Below are 13,025 nucleotides of genomic sequence, written 5' to 3'. Positions count from 1 at the left end.
TGTGGCACTGCCCACATCTTGTGTTTGCTGCACCAGTACCCAGATTTGGAAATTTCCCGGTGTCAGCAGAGCCCAAATCTGGCAGATTTCTGTTGCTGGCAATGACACCACCCAGATCTGGTGTTTGCTGTCAGCGGCAGTGCCCAGATCTGAAAACCTCCTGTTGCTGGCACAGCCCAAGTCCATGATTTGCTGGCACAGAAAAACAAAATTTGGAAATTTCAGGTTCTGGCTCCAGCACCATCCAGCTCTGGTGTTTGCTGGGACCACCAGTGCCCAGACTTGGAAATTTCCCGATGCCTTCACAGCCCAGGTCTACCAACTTGGTTTTATCTAGCTAAGGCAGAGAAGTTCCTTGGACTGTGAGTTTCCTTTTTCTTGGAATTGTTTGAACCCGCTCTGGAGGGAAGTCTTTTCCTGAACTAGTAGGGGGATGAACCGCTGGAACTTGCTTTCTAGACTGACCCCTTATGGAGGTTTCCTCCCAAAATTTGCCTGAAACCAGCACAAACAGTCACAATGAAAACTTCACCAGTGGCATAACTCCCCAGCCCAGCAGGAAAAGAAAGGACATGTAAAGTGTTCCAAACATTTGTCCTGCTTTGCTGCAAAAGTCCTGTTGCACATACTGTGCAGTGTGGAAAGCCAAGAGAAGCTGCAGCTGGTCGCAAATCTTGTGACAGACGCTCAACCTTGTTCTCCATGAGAGGTTCCTGAGAAGAGCAGACAGCAGATGATTCCTGGAAAACTGAAACAGCTTTCCAGAAGGGAAATGAAAATGAAAGAAACAATCCAAGATCTTTTCCTCTATTTATTTCTATGCTCCCCTTTTCCATGTTACACTACTTCTCCATCCCATTCATTCCAAATATACCTCACCTCTAAGATCGGTGACTTGGCGAGTTTTAGACACTCTAAAATACCATGAGCCACACAGTTTTCCTTCCCCTGTTTTTACAGGAAAGCAACGCTGGAGGTGTAAGTGCAGTGCTGGGGTCAGGCAGGAATCCTACCCCAAGGGAAGGTGTCCCGACAGTGTCTGACCCTCAGCAAGGACAATGCACAGCAGCAAGCAAGGGGATCGCTGTGCCAGTGTGCAGGAGTCAGGGCTCTGCATCTGGGCTCAAGGCTGCAAAGTTCCCGTGTTTGGGCAGACGGAGAGGCTGTCCCCGGGGCGCGCGGGGCTCAAACGTGGGGGCTCGTGGGGCGAGCAGGGAACGGACACGGGGACGAACGGCCCCGGTGCTTCAGTTGCAGCGGCGGCGGCAGCAGCAGCGGCGGCAGCAGCAGCGGCGGCAGCAGCAAACAGATAGTTTTGAATACTCTCTCTTTCTTTCTCTTTCTCTCTTTCTTTCTCTTTCTCTCCCTTTCCCGCTGTCGGGCACCCTTCTCTCGGGGTCCCTTGCCCAGCATCCTTCTCCTTTCCCCGCCTCCCTCTCCCCTGCCGGGCCGGGCCATGCCCCCGGCCCGCCCCCGGCCCTGGGCGGGGCTGCCCCGTGCCCGGCCCCGGCCGTCCCGCCGCGGTCTCGCCTCCGCCCGGCTCTGGCCGTACTGGCGGTGGCGCTGCTGGGCGGGCATCAGTGCCTGGGGCCGGGGCAGGCTCCAGTCCCGACCCCGGCCCCGGCCCCGGCCCCGGCCCCGGCTCCTCCCGGGGCCCGCGGAGGACACACGAAAGCGTGGCCGCTCCCGCCACCTCCGCTGCGGCTTCCCCAGCCCGAGCTCCGCCGCTCGGCAGCGCGGCCTCTGGCCCCAAGCTGCCGGGGCCCGGGGCGGGTGGAGATGCCGGGCCCGGGGCAGGTGAGGGGCACTCGGGGGGCCGTTGCTGGCCCCGGGCCGAGCGCTGACAGCCGCGTCCCGCCCGCAGGGAAGGCGCAGGAGGCCCTGCAGGAGCGGCACCGGCTGGGTTAGCTGCTGGGGCGCAGCGGCTTCGGAAGTGTCTTCACGGCCACGCGGCTTTCGGACTGCGCCCCGGTGAGCGGCGGGGCCGGCGGCCGACGCAGGAGGAGGGGGCGAGGGAGGAGGGAGGAGGAGGAGGAGAAAGAGAAGGTCGGGGCGCGGCGGGACGGGCAGCGAGCTCGGCCCGCTGCTCTCCCTCGCTTGCTCGCAGGTGGCCATCAAACGCGGGCCGAGGGATAGCATCCAGCACTGGGCGAGGTGGTGAGTGAGCAGGGCCAGCGGCAGAAGCCGGGCCGTGCCCCGCGGCGAGGAGCCGGGGCCCGGCAGGTAGGGAGCCGCCGTGAGGCCTGTGAGGAGAGCGGGCGTGGACTGAGCGAGGTGTGCAAAGCATCCCGGGCTGGCTGAGGGCTCCCAGAGCCCCGGCATGGCCTCGGCCCCACTGACGGCAGTGACAGCGCACCCCTGGAGATCGTGCTGCTGGCCAAGGTGTCCTGTGGCTGTGGTGGTGTCATTCAGCTCCTGGAGTGGCTTGAGCTCCCCGACAGCTTCCTGCTGGTGCTGGAGCGTCCGGAGCGGTGCCAGGAGCTCTCGGGTGTCCTGGCGGAGCGGGGGTTCCTGCCGGAGGAGGAGGCGCGGGCGCTGTTCCGCCAGGTGATGGAGGCCGTGCGGCACTGCACCAGCTGCGGGGTCCTGCACCGGGACATCAAACCCGAGAACATCTTGCTCGAGCTGGCTAGCGGGCAGATGAAACTCATCGACTTTGGCTGTGGCGCCTTCCTCCAAGACACAGCCTACACCCAGTTTGCAAGTGAGCCCTCGCAGGGGGTGCTCCTGGGCATCTCATGGCCCAGCCTGGCTGCAGCACTGGAGCTTCCCTCTATTGCAGCTGGGGTGGGATTGATGCTGGAGCCAAGTTGATTTGGATGGGGTGTGAGGGAGGCCAGCTCCCAGCCCTGCCGACAGCCTTCAGCACCCACTGTGCCCTGGGCTGGGGCTGGAGCTGGGGCAGCCAGCCCGACACAAACCCCCATGGGGGTAGCAGAGAGGGGGACCTGACCCCATTCCCCGGATGGTTTGGTGTGCGGGCAAGGAAGGGCTTGGACTGCTCCGCTCCCCTTGTTCGCCTTGGCTTATTAATATTTTTGGGAGCCATGCAGTTGGGGAGGAGAGTGGGTTTTCTCCACTGCTGGGTGGGTTTTTCCTTTGTGTGTCATGGTTGGGCCTTCCTAGGGTTTCTGCTGCCCTCTTCCAGCACCACTGGCTTCTTTTCCAGCCCCGAGTTTGTTCACAAGTCCCAGGTGCTTGCGAGAGGGCAGCACTCACCCTGTGTGCCTCTGGGGCAGCCCCCACATGCCCAGGGATGCTGGGGCCAGGCTCTGGGAGCAGGAGCATCCCCTTGCTGAACTGTGTGTGTGTTCCACAGGAACCCTGTTCTACAGCCCACCAGAGTGGATCCAGCCCCAACGCTACCACGGCGAGGCAGCCACGATCTGGTCCCTGGGCCTCCTGCTGTGCCACCTGGTCATGGGGAAGCACCCGTTCAGGAGAGGCCAGGAGATCATCCGGGGGCGAATCTTGTTCCCACGATGGCTCTCTCAAGGTGGATCCTCATCTCTGGGCACGGGGGGAATACCAGTGCTGGGAGACAGCAGTGGACTCATGGGCATCCCGCTCTGGCAGCTGCTGAGGAGGTGGCATATGTCCTGCTCTCCTCCAAACAGAGCATCCATGGGGTAGTTTAGGCCCAGCTCTGGGCACACCCAGCATGGCCTGGGCACGGGAACGGGAGGGCAACTTCTCCAACTGACTGGTGATTTCTGGTTTCTCTTACCAGAGTGCCAGGATATCATTAAGAGGTTTTTGTCCATGCAACCCTTGGACAGACCATCCTTAGAAGATCTTTTCTGTCATCCTTGGGTGAAGGGTGTTCCTCTGCCCTAGAAGATGGGAGAGATCTACGTGCACAGTTGGATCCAGGGGCCTGGCAGGTACCAGCTCCACACATCTCTTGGCAATCAGTGGCAAAGCAAACCAGGCTGGTTTTGTCCTACCTGTAGCTCTGAGCAGGGGTCAGAAGAAGGGAACACACAGCTCTTGGGCTGGAGCTGAGCTGGCAACCTGGTGTGGCAAGCACTGGTGGCCACCATCCCCCCTGGTTTTGTTTGTCTGGTTCATGGATGGCTGGGGCCCTGGGCAGAGCCCTGAGAGCCTGGTCTGGCCCCAGGGAAGGAGAAGGAGCCCCTGGAGAAGCTCTTCCAGGTAGGGCTGCTGCTGGAGACACCAAGGACAACCTAAAGGATGACAATCTCTTCCTTGGCCTGGCCAGCTGAAGATGATGGTCTTGAATTCTGATACCTCCTTCAAAGCCAGGCTCCAGGCCAGATTTGCAGGTGAGTCCACAGGCAGGGGGATGCTCCCAGATCTGGGCATGGCATGGCCTGGCCGGGCACCAAAGGTTCCCCCTTTGCTGGGGCAGATGCAATGAATTCTTGAGTCGGCTGCCCAGCTGCTTTTTGGCTCTGGGCAGTGTCGGATCTCAGGATCTCAGTCCTGAGGTGCTGAGCCACCGAGACCACCTTGGGGGGCTCAGGAGTCCTGAAATGTTGCCAGAAGTGTCTGGTGGCTGGACTTTGGTCCTACACAGGAGACGACAAGGATGAGGGCTTCACCGGGGTGAATGGTGAAGGGATTAGTTAATTAGAGGGTGAGACACAGGGTTTAGGATTTATGTACAGGGGGGTTTAGAGGAGTAAGATGGAGGAATTGGGGTGTGTCCTGTCCTTCTTCTTCTTCTTCTTCTCCTCCATCTTCTTTGGTGATGGTGGCACTTTCGGATTGGTTATTACTGAAAGTGCACCGAGTTATAAGAATAAATGGTATTGGGGAAAAATGATAAATATTGTACACGTAACAATGGGTATAAAGATACGTGGCTGCCCCGGAGGGCAGACAGTGTGCTCATGGCTGACTGCTGAGCAGATCTCTGTTCGGCTGAAAGAACATCTTTTAGATAAACAATTAATAAACATAAAAACCGAAAGAAGAACTGAAGCCTCTTCTCGTCCTTCGATACGCGGGCTGCCCCAAGGCCACCTCGGGCCTTTCCAGGCCCCTCAAACAGCTGAGAAAACCGGACATTTGGCGTTCCCTGGCGGGCACTCCCACCACAACCTTTCGGGGGAGGACAGCACCCTCAAAGCCCTGAAGACCAGAGAGAAGAAGAAAACAAAAAGCCAACAGAGTCTGCAAAAAACAGCAGTCACTGAGGAATCCATCTCTCAGTTTCTGCCGAAGACAATTCGTAGCAGAACAGCCCGGACCGGAACCAGAAAGGTACCCTGGGACCACCTCTCGTGATCTGCTGGACAGAGACCGAGACCTCCGGACTGCCCTGACGAAAAATTTGGTAAGAAAGCCCAGAAATAAGAACATGGGGGGCACACTCTCCCAGGAACAACGGGAAATTTTGTCCGCCTTACAAGGTGTGACACAAACATACACAAAAAAAAAAAATTAGCTCTGGCCTTAAAAGGCCAGGAAGAAAAAAAAAACCTCCAGATGCAGCAGACATCTGGAGGGGGAGACCCTCAAAAGAGGGGGAAAGCATGACTCCGGGAAAAAAAAAAAATAGCTCTGGCCTTAAAAGGCCAGGAAGGAAAACCTCCAGACGCAGCAGACATCTGGGGGGGGCCCTCAAAGGAGGGGGGGGAGCAAGGCTCCAGAAAAAAAAAAAAAAAAAAAAAAAAATTAGCTCTGGCCTTAAGAAGCCAGGGGGAAGGGCTCTCGAGGAAAGAGGGCAGGAAATAATATTAAAACACCCGGTCCCAAAACCCAAAAACCCCAGAAGACCCCGAAAGCGTCCAAAGGGAGGGAGCAGGGGGGGGAGAAGGGACCGGGGGGGGCGCTTTCTCACAGCCAGGCTGCAGCGGAGCAGGCGGGGAGCGCGGGTAAAGAAAAAACAAGAGACACGTGTTCAGATACAGCTTTGCTAAGCTCAGGGCCGGGGGGGGGCAGCCGCCCCGGGGGCCGGCAAGGTAGCAGAAACGCGCGCGGCGGGCGAAATTCGCAAAAACCCGGGGGGAGAAGTCACATGCCAGCGCAGCAGGGGCATCCGACATGGGCAGCGGCATAGGGGAAATTGCGCAACCCCAGAAGGCTGCCGTGAGACGCAGGAGGCGCGCGGTTGTGACGCAAAAAACCCGGTGCGAGTCGCGGCGGCCGCGGGTGCCGGCGGGAGCGGGCTGCACACATCGACGCGGGGAAGGCACACACACAGCGTCGGAGGAGGTGGAGACAGAGTCAGGGGCAGACCGAGGGGGGAAAATTCAGAGGCGGAACAAAAGGGAGAGGGAGAAATTACCTCGGGGGAGACAGGGGGCGGCTCGGAAAGCACGCATGCGCGGAAAATAGAGCACGGGCGGGGGCGGGCCAGACCCACGGTGACGTCTCAGGCGAGGAGGGGCCCTCTCCAGACTTGGTGCCTTTGGTAAAAACCCTCGTGGAGTCCAAGCCTCTCCCCTCCTGGGGAGGCTTGTGTGTTCTAACCCTATTGTCAGTTGAATCAAAAACCAGGTAACCCCGGTCTCAAGTAAGCTTGCAAACAGCGACAATCGGCCGAACAAAGAGGCAGTTGTGTTCATGACGTCTTCCCAGCCACGGAGCCCGGTGACAGCGCCACCTCGTGGGGGAGTGACTGAAGTGCATGACATGCCGGATTGGTTCAGCAGAGCCACAGTGTTATTTCGTGGCGAGTCTGCAACTATGCAGCGATTTTCCTTAACAAGATATAAGAAGAAACGAATACTCAGACAAAAGTCGGGACTCAGACTGCAAAGGACAACTCAGAAGAGAAACAAGAGGAACGAAAGACTCTGGGGGGTTTTCTCTTTGGGGTCTTGAATATTTCTGTATAAGAACGAAAGACTCTGGGGGGTTTTCTCCTTGGGGTCTTGAATTGCAATAGGCAATGGGGTAAATTTACCTATTACAGGGAAAACTGACAAAGGATCATGGGTTGATCAGCTGGTAGATTTCTTTGACATCTCTCCCATTTGGAGAGGAATTTTAAGGGTAGGATTTTGACATTTCTCCCATTTGGAGAAGAATTTTAAGGGTAAGGTTTTATGTTTTAATAGTTCTCCTAATCCTCATCCTTGTCGTCCCAGATGCCATGAATTGGATTGTAAAAGAGGTTTTCTTGGTGCAAACAGAAGGGGGAGATGTCGGATCTCAGGATCTCAGTCCCGAGGTGCTGAGCCACCGAGACCACCTTGGGGGGCTCGGGAGTCCTGGAATGTTGCCAGAAGTGTCTGGTGGCTGGACTTTGGTCCTACACAGGAGACGACAAGGATGAGGGCTTCACCGGGGTGAATGGTGAAGGGATTAGTTAATTAGAGGGTGAGACACAGGGTTTAGGATTTATGTACAGGGGGGTTTAGAGGAGTAAGATGGAGGAATTGGGGTGTGTCCTGTCCTTCTTCTTCTTCTTCTTCTCCTCCATCTTCTTTGGTGATGGTGGCACTTTCGGATTGGTTATTACTGAAAGTGCACCGAGTTATAAGAATAAATGGTATTGGGGAAAAATGATAAATATTGTACACGTAACAATGGGTATAAAGATACGTGGCTGCCCCGGAGGGCAGACAGTGTGCTCATGGCTGACTGCTGAGCAGATCTCTGTTCGGCTGAAAGAACATCTTTTAGATAAACAATTAATAAACATAAAAACCGAAAGAAGAACTGAAGCCTCTTCTCGTCCTTCGATACACGGGCTGCCCCAAGGTCACCTCGGGCCTTTCCAGGCCCCTCAAACAGCCGATAAACCGGACAGGGCAGCTGCTGAGGGCTGGATGTGCCGTGGCTGGCTAAAGGATGGTCCTGCCCTCCTGCTCTGTGCCAATGGCAAGAGCCCAAACTCTCCACAGTCCCGGCTGAACGCCTGGATCTGTACAGGGTGTTTTGTCTGTCCCACTCTTCATTCATTTTTGGCTGGAATTGTGCAATTGCACTTTCTTCCTCCTCTAGAAGTGCCACGAGTGGGCCAAAGCTGCCGAGTGGGCCGTGCTCCTGAGGCAGTGCAGTCTGGAGCTGATGGATAGAGACTTGCCCTTCTGCACTTCCAAACCAGAGCAAAAAGCTGTCAGTGGGACTTTGTGTCTCTAAGAAATCCCTGTAAGTTTCAAGGGGAATGTGCAGCTCATTCCCAGGCTGAGAAGGAAGGTCATCTTCTAAAGGATTTGTGGTTTGACAGAACTTCCATTCCCAGTCCTGCTTGGAGCTGGAAGAGCAAAAAGCAATTTCTTCTTCCTTCACACCAATTTCATCACAATTCAAAATTATAGTATCTTTTTAAAATCTTTTTTAAAAAGGTTGCTGAGTCTGATAAGATGGATCCATGCCATTACCACATTTACAAAATAATATCTGAGTTCTCTTTTTAAGAAAGCTCAGTTATCGTGGGGTGTATCTTCCCTCACCATCTGGGAAACGTCTGCCTTGGATACCGGAACCTCGGATCTGTACTGCTGAAATTTGGAGAAGGTCTTCTTTAATCTCCTCTCTAAGCTTCTTATGGTTCTCCTCTATCTTATCCTCTAAGTTCTGCAGATGTGTTTCCACCGCTGTGATTCTGGCATGTGTCGGGCCATGTACAGCATCTGCATATGCTCGGAGCTTCCTTGCCATGTCAAGCACAGTCTCACCCCTCTCATCCCTCTTCATGATGGCTAAGGCAGAAGCATATTCATGTGGCCCAAGTCGCACGAGTTTTCGCCACATCACAGACGTGCATGGTACTAAGTCTGGGTTCCTAGTTGTTACATCATCTGAGAAGATAATCTCTGTCACTGCCATTCCTCTCAGGCGTTGGATCCCTTACTCTATTGTCTTCCACTGAGTTTGCTGCATATAGAGATCGTCTGCACACAGGTATCTTTCTGCTACACTTCTTAGGACCCGTTCCCAGAGGCTGTGAGAGTTAGCCCCCCTCATCATTCCTTGGTCTATGACAGGATCCTGTGACAGGGATCCCAAATGCCTGGCTTCAGTGCCATCCAAAATTGTAGCCTCGCCTGCAGCATCCCAGAGAGGGACCAGCCAACTAATTATGGATTCATCAGACCTTCGAGTGTAATCCTTCCGTAGGCCACGAAGGTCCTTCAGGGAGAAGGACTCAATATTGTCATCTGATCTTGCACCTGCTGCTTTGACTCCTGATTTTACGTCAGGAGGCACTGAGGTTCCTTCTTCTTCATCATCATCATCATCATCATCATCATCGTCCACTGGTCGATTGGTCTTGTCTGTGCATTTCCCACTTCTAGTGCTGGTAGCAACAGCCATGGGTTTAGCTGCTGGCTTCGAGCCTGGAGTGTTAGCTGCAGCCTGAGTCACTGGGACAGTTGCTGATTTATCTCCCTGCCCCCCTGCCTCTGTCTGCTGCCCTAGAGTATCTAGCAGTGTGCGATAAGCATATGCCAGGGCCCAGCTCACTGCAATGACCTTCCTCTCCTTAGGCTTATCCTGGTACTTCTCTTTCAGATATTTCCCCACCTCAGCTGGGTTCTGAATTTGTTCATGGGGAAAATCGCAGACTATAGGGTCAGAGAATTCCTTCAGGATTTGGCCCATATCCTCCCATTTCCCACACCACTTAGGATTTTCCACACCAGGGTTTACTCCTGAGTCAGGGGTCTCATCAGCCCGTCTAGAAATCTCAGCCCTCATTCTAGAGAAGCAGCAGGCTGTATAGAGGAAGGTTACCAGATTGAATACCTGGAAGATGGTTTCTTTAACATTGAGGGGAAACTGAACATCCTTCACTAGTGATGCAACTGATTCATAGGAGAAGGAGGAAAGCAGAGGCTGAAAAACCTCATTCCCTCCTGCTCCTCCTGCAACAAACTGGATGCATAACCATAGCCATGAACCATTCATACCTTGAGCAGGCCCTAGCATGTTTTTAAACTTCTTGCACATTATTGCCACCAAGCCCAGCAGGATAGCTAATCTGGTCGCTGCCCCTCTGATGTGAAAACTACGTAGGTTTATGTATTAGGGGCAATACTAAAGCTATTTCTGGATAAGAAAATAAACCTAGGGACCAGAGAGGTATTAAAATCTCAAAAAACCCTAGGGACCAGAAATGCATGCAAACCTTCACCCCAATAGACATTATGAATCCAAAAAGCATGGCTATCAGCTGATTTAAACGAACACAGAGTAATAGCAGCCAAAATGCAGTCAAAACAGGGTTTTTCCACTCTCTCTCTTGAGCCCCACATTGGGTGCCAAAGATTTGTACTGGTTTAGGGCAAATTTGTTAAAGAATCTGCAAAGGAGGGCCCCTCCAGAAAGCAAAACCCACACGGCCCCTCCCCCCAACCGGTTTGGGAAAAAATTCCTTGGAGAGAGGTGGAAAGAACCTGTTTATTTGACTGGCCCAGCACCCCCCAGCACACAAAATGAACAATACCCGATGACACCGCTTTGAGAAAGGTGACAAAATCAGAAGTCTCTTTTGGGGGTGGTTGCTCTGTTCTCAGTCCCTCCGGCGCTGGGGCAGCTGCTGCAGCCAAACCTTTGGTGTTCCCGGGTCCCAGTCCGGAGCAGGTTCGAGATGGTCACAGAAACAGAAGAGGAGAAACAGTCCAGGAAGGAATGTGGACTGCCCAGCTGGAACTAGCCAATAAGCAGAGGCCAAAGCAGAGCAGAAACAAGAGCAGAAAAGGGAGGAAGCAAAAGCCGCAAGCTGAAGCAAGAAGTGAAAAACAGCCCTATGTACCGCTTGTCTCTGTGTTCCTGATAAGAGAAACCCAAACAAAACTTCCACTTTTCAGAGCCGGTCTTAAAGGCACAGAACAGATGAATGGGGATACAAGCATCATAACATCACCCCAGGACATATATACATATTTATAGGATAATAAGACCTTCATGTTTATATTTATAGATTTATATATATATATATGTCTATATCTACATATCTATATCTATATTTCTATATCAATATGTACATATAAAATAAGAATAAAGTGAAATGGTGCTGACAATACTAATTTGGTATCTTTGGCTGCTCAGGGATGTAACACTAAATACCCTACAGAACAGGATTGGCCAGGACCCTAATGTCAGTGGTCAACTTTGTGAGATTGTATACAATGAAAAAAGGAGGAAAGGAGGAAATTGGCTATTTTTACAGGGTGTGCTGATACTGTGATGCAGAGTGCTTTGTCTGTTCCTGTGAAAAATACAGGGATTTTGCCTGCAGGGTTTTTCATGTACCACACTATCCACAAGCTGCAGGATTGGTTGAACAGGTGAAGGGATCATTACAAGAGCAGTTGAAAAAATGAGGAGATGGGAACCTTTGCCCATGGAGAACCCATCTCCCAGATGTGCTCCATGCCCTTCACAATGGCCCACGGGGGAAATGGAAACCCCCTGGCTGTGCACGGCTGCCCCCAATTTGCAAATCCAGCCATGGGCAGTGAGACTTGGGCTGCCTGGGAAATTGTTCTGGCTGTGATGGCCCCTGGCAGGGCCAGCCCAGAGGCTGCAGGGCTGGGCCTTCATGCATTGAAATTCATTAGGATAAATTCAAAGCCAATGAGAGCTAACAATACTGAAACAGGAATTCAGATTCCTCCAAGACACTTTGCTTTGGTAACTGCTCCCTTGGAGCTTGGCCTTGCAAAGTGTTCCTGTCATGGCAGGAGGAACTGATGCAGAATATCCAGGAGAAATTACAGTAATTCTGTTAAACAATAATGAACAAGATTGGATTAATAAACCCCATGACAGGGTAGCACAATTATTGACCTCAGTCTTAACTGTGTTATTGAAAGAATTGTTAGGAAGGTTGTAGTTCATTGTAGGTCTCAGGACTGATCAAAGTACCAAGGCCTGAGCAGGCTGTGATCATGGCCTGAACAGGCCCTGAGGTAAAGTTCACCTCTAGAGGAACCTTCCAGCCAAATGTTATATTTGTATCCAATCCTTAAGGAAGCATTATTAACAACCTGATCAGTGTATGCATTCTTTGATAAAACAAGGATTCATCTTTCTGTGTTGAGAAACCAGACCTGGCCCCATCTGGCCTTGTTTGGGGCTGAAGGATCAAAGTCAACTCCCTTGGTTCCTCCTTGAGTCCTGGCCAGGCTTTGGGAGGAACCAATGAGGAGAATGAAACCAGATATTGCCACAAGTAGCAGTGATGTCAGCTTGTTTATTTAACAGTGGAAAAGCTGTGTCCTCTCCCAGTGGGGTTGGAGCCTCCTTGCCTGCAAAGGTGGAGGCACCTGCAGGAGTTCCCAGTGTCTGGGAGTGGCTCTGCAGTCCTTGGCTTCCCCAGCTGATGTGTGGGTCTGGGTGATGGTAAAAGCTGAGGGGAACTGCTGATGGATCTTTCTTTAATCTCTGCAGGCAACCTTTGGTAGTCATGACTGGATGGATTGCTGAGCTTCTTTTGTAATTCTTTGCTAATAACGATGTGCTTTGTTGAGCTTATCCTTTTGTAAATCTTTGCAGCTGTGCATGATATAAATGACACAATTCCTTAAGTTGGTGTCTGTGTCCTTGGTAGTGACTCTGCCCACTGGAGAAACAGGGCCCCCTCTTGCCTAAGTGTTCCCTGGGAAGGCAAAAGCCCTCACTCCAAAATTCCCTCCTTCCTCCTTGTTTCCCCCTTCATACCCTGTGCATGATGTGCTCTGGTCTGAGGTATGCCTGGGGTCAGCTGGGGTCCCCTGTCCTGGCTGTGTCCCCTGCCCAGCTCCCCCGCAGCCCCAGCCCCTCCCCAGCGTGCCTGGACGAGGGGCAGGACAGGCCTTGGCTGTGCTGCAGCTCAGCAAGAACAAAACCATCTCTGCGTGCTCAGCCCTGTGCTCAGCACCCGGCCCAGCAGTGTCTCAGTGCCAGGGGCTGTGCCCTCAGTCCCTGCCAGGGGTTTCCATGGCAACTGCCAGGCCAGGTGACCCAGGTGTCCCCCCAGTGCCGGTTGCCATGGAAACAGTGCCCAGCCCTGCCCCTTTCTGTCTGGCTGACCTGGCCTTTGGCCCTGGCAGTGCCGTTGGCTGCTAGTTCCTGGTGCCAGAGCGGCCAGCGCGGCACAGGGCAGGTGGCCATGGCAC

The 13,025-nt window shown here is 53.4% G+C and overlaps 1 pseudogene; it reads left to right on the top strand.

Moving 5' to 3' along the window:
* Positions 1–1,779: 1,779 nt before the first annotated feature.
* LOC141731255 (serine/threonine-protein kinase pim-1-like) overlaps positions 1,780–13,025 on the top strand; it is a 52,056-nt pseudogene continuing 40,810 nt past the window's right edge.

This window comes from Zonotrichia albicollis, chromosome 19 (assembly GCF_047830755.1).
Source record: "Zonotrichia albicollis isolate bZonAlb1 chromosome 19, bZonAlb1.hap1, whole genome shotgun sequence".
Classification (NCBI taxonomy): domain Eukaryota; kingdom Metazoa; phylum Chordata; class Aves; order Passeriformes; family Passerellidae; genus Zonotrichia; species Zonotrichia albicollis.
This window is presented reverse-complemented; position numbering and strand designations above follow the sequence as displayed.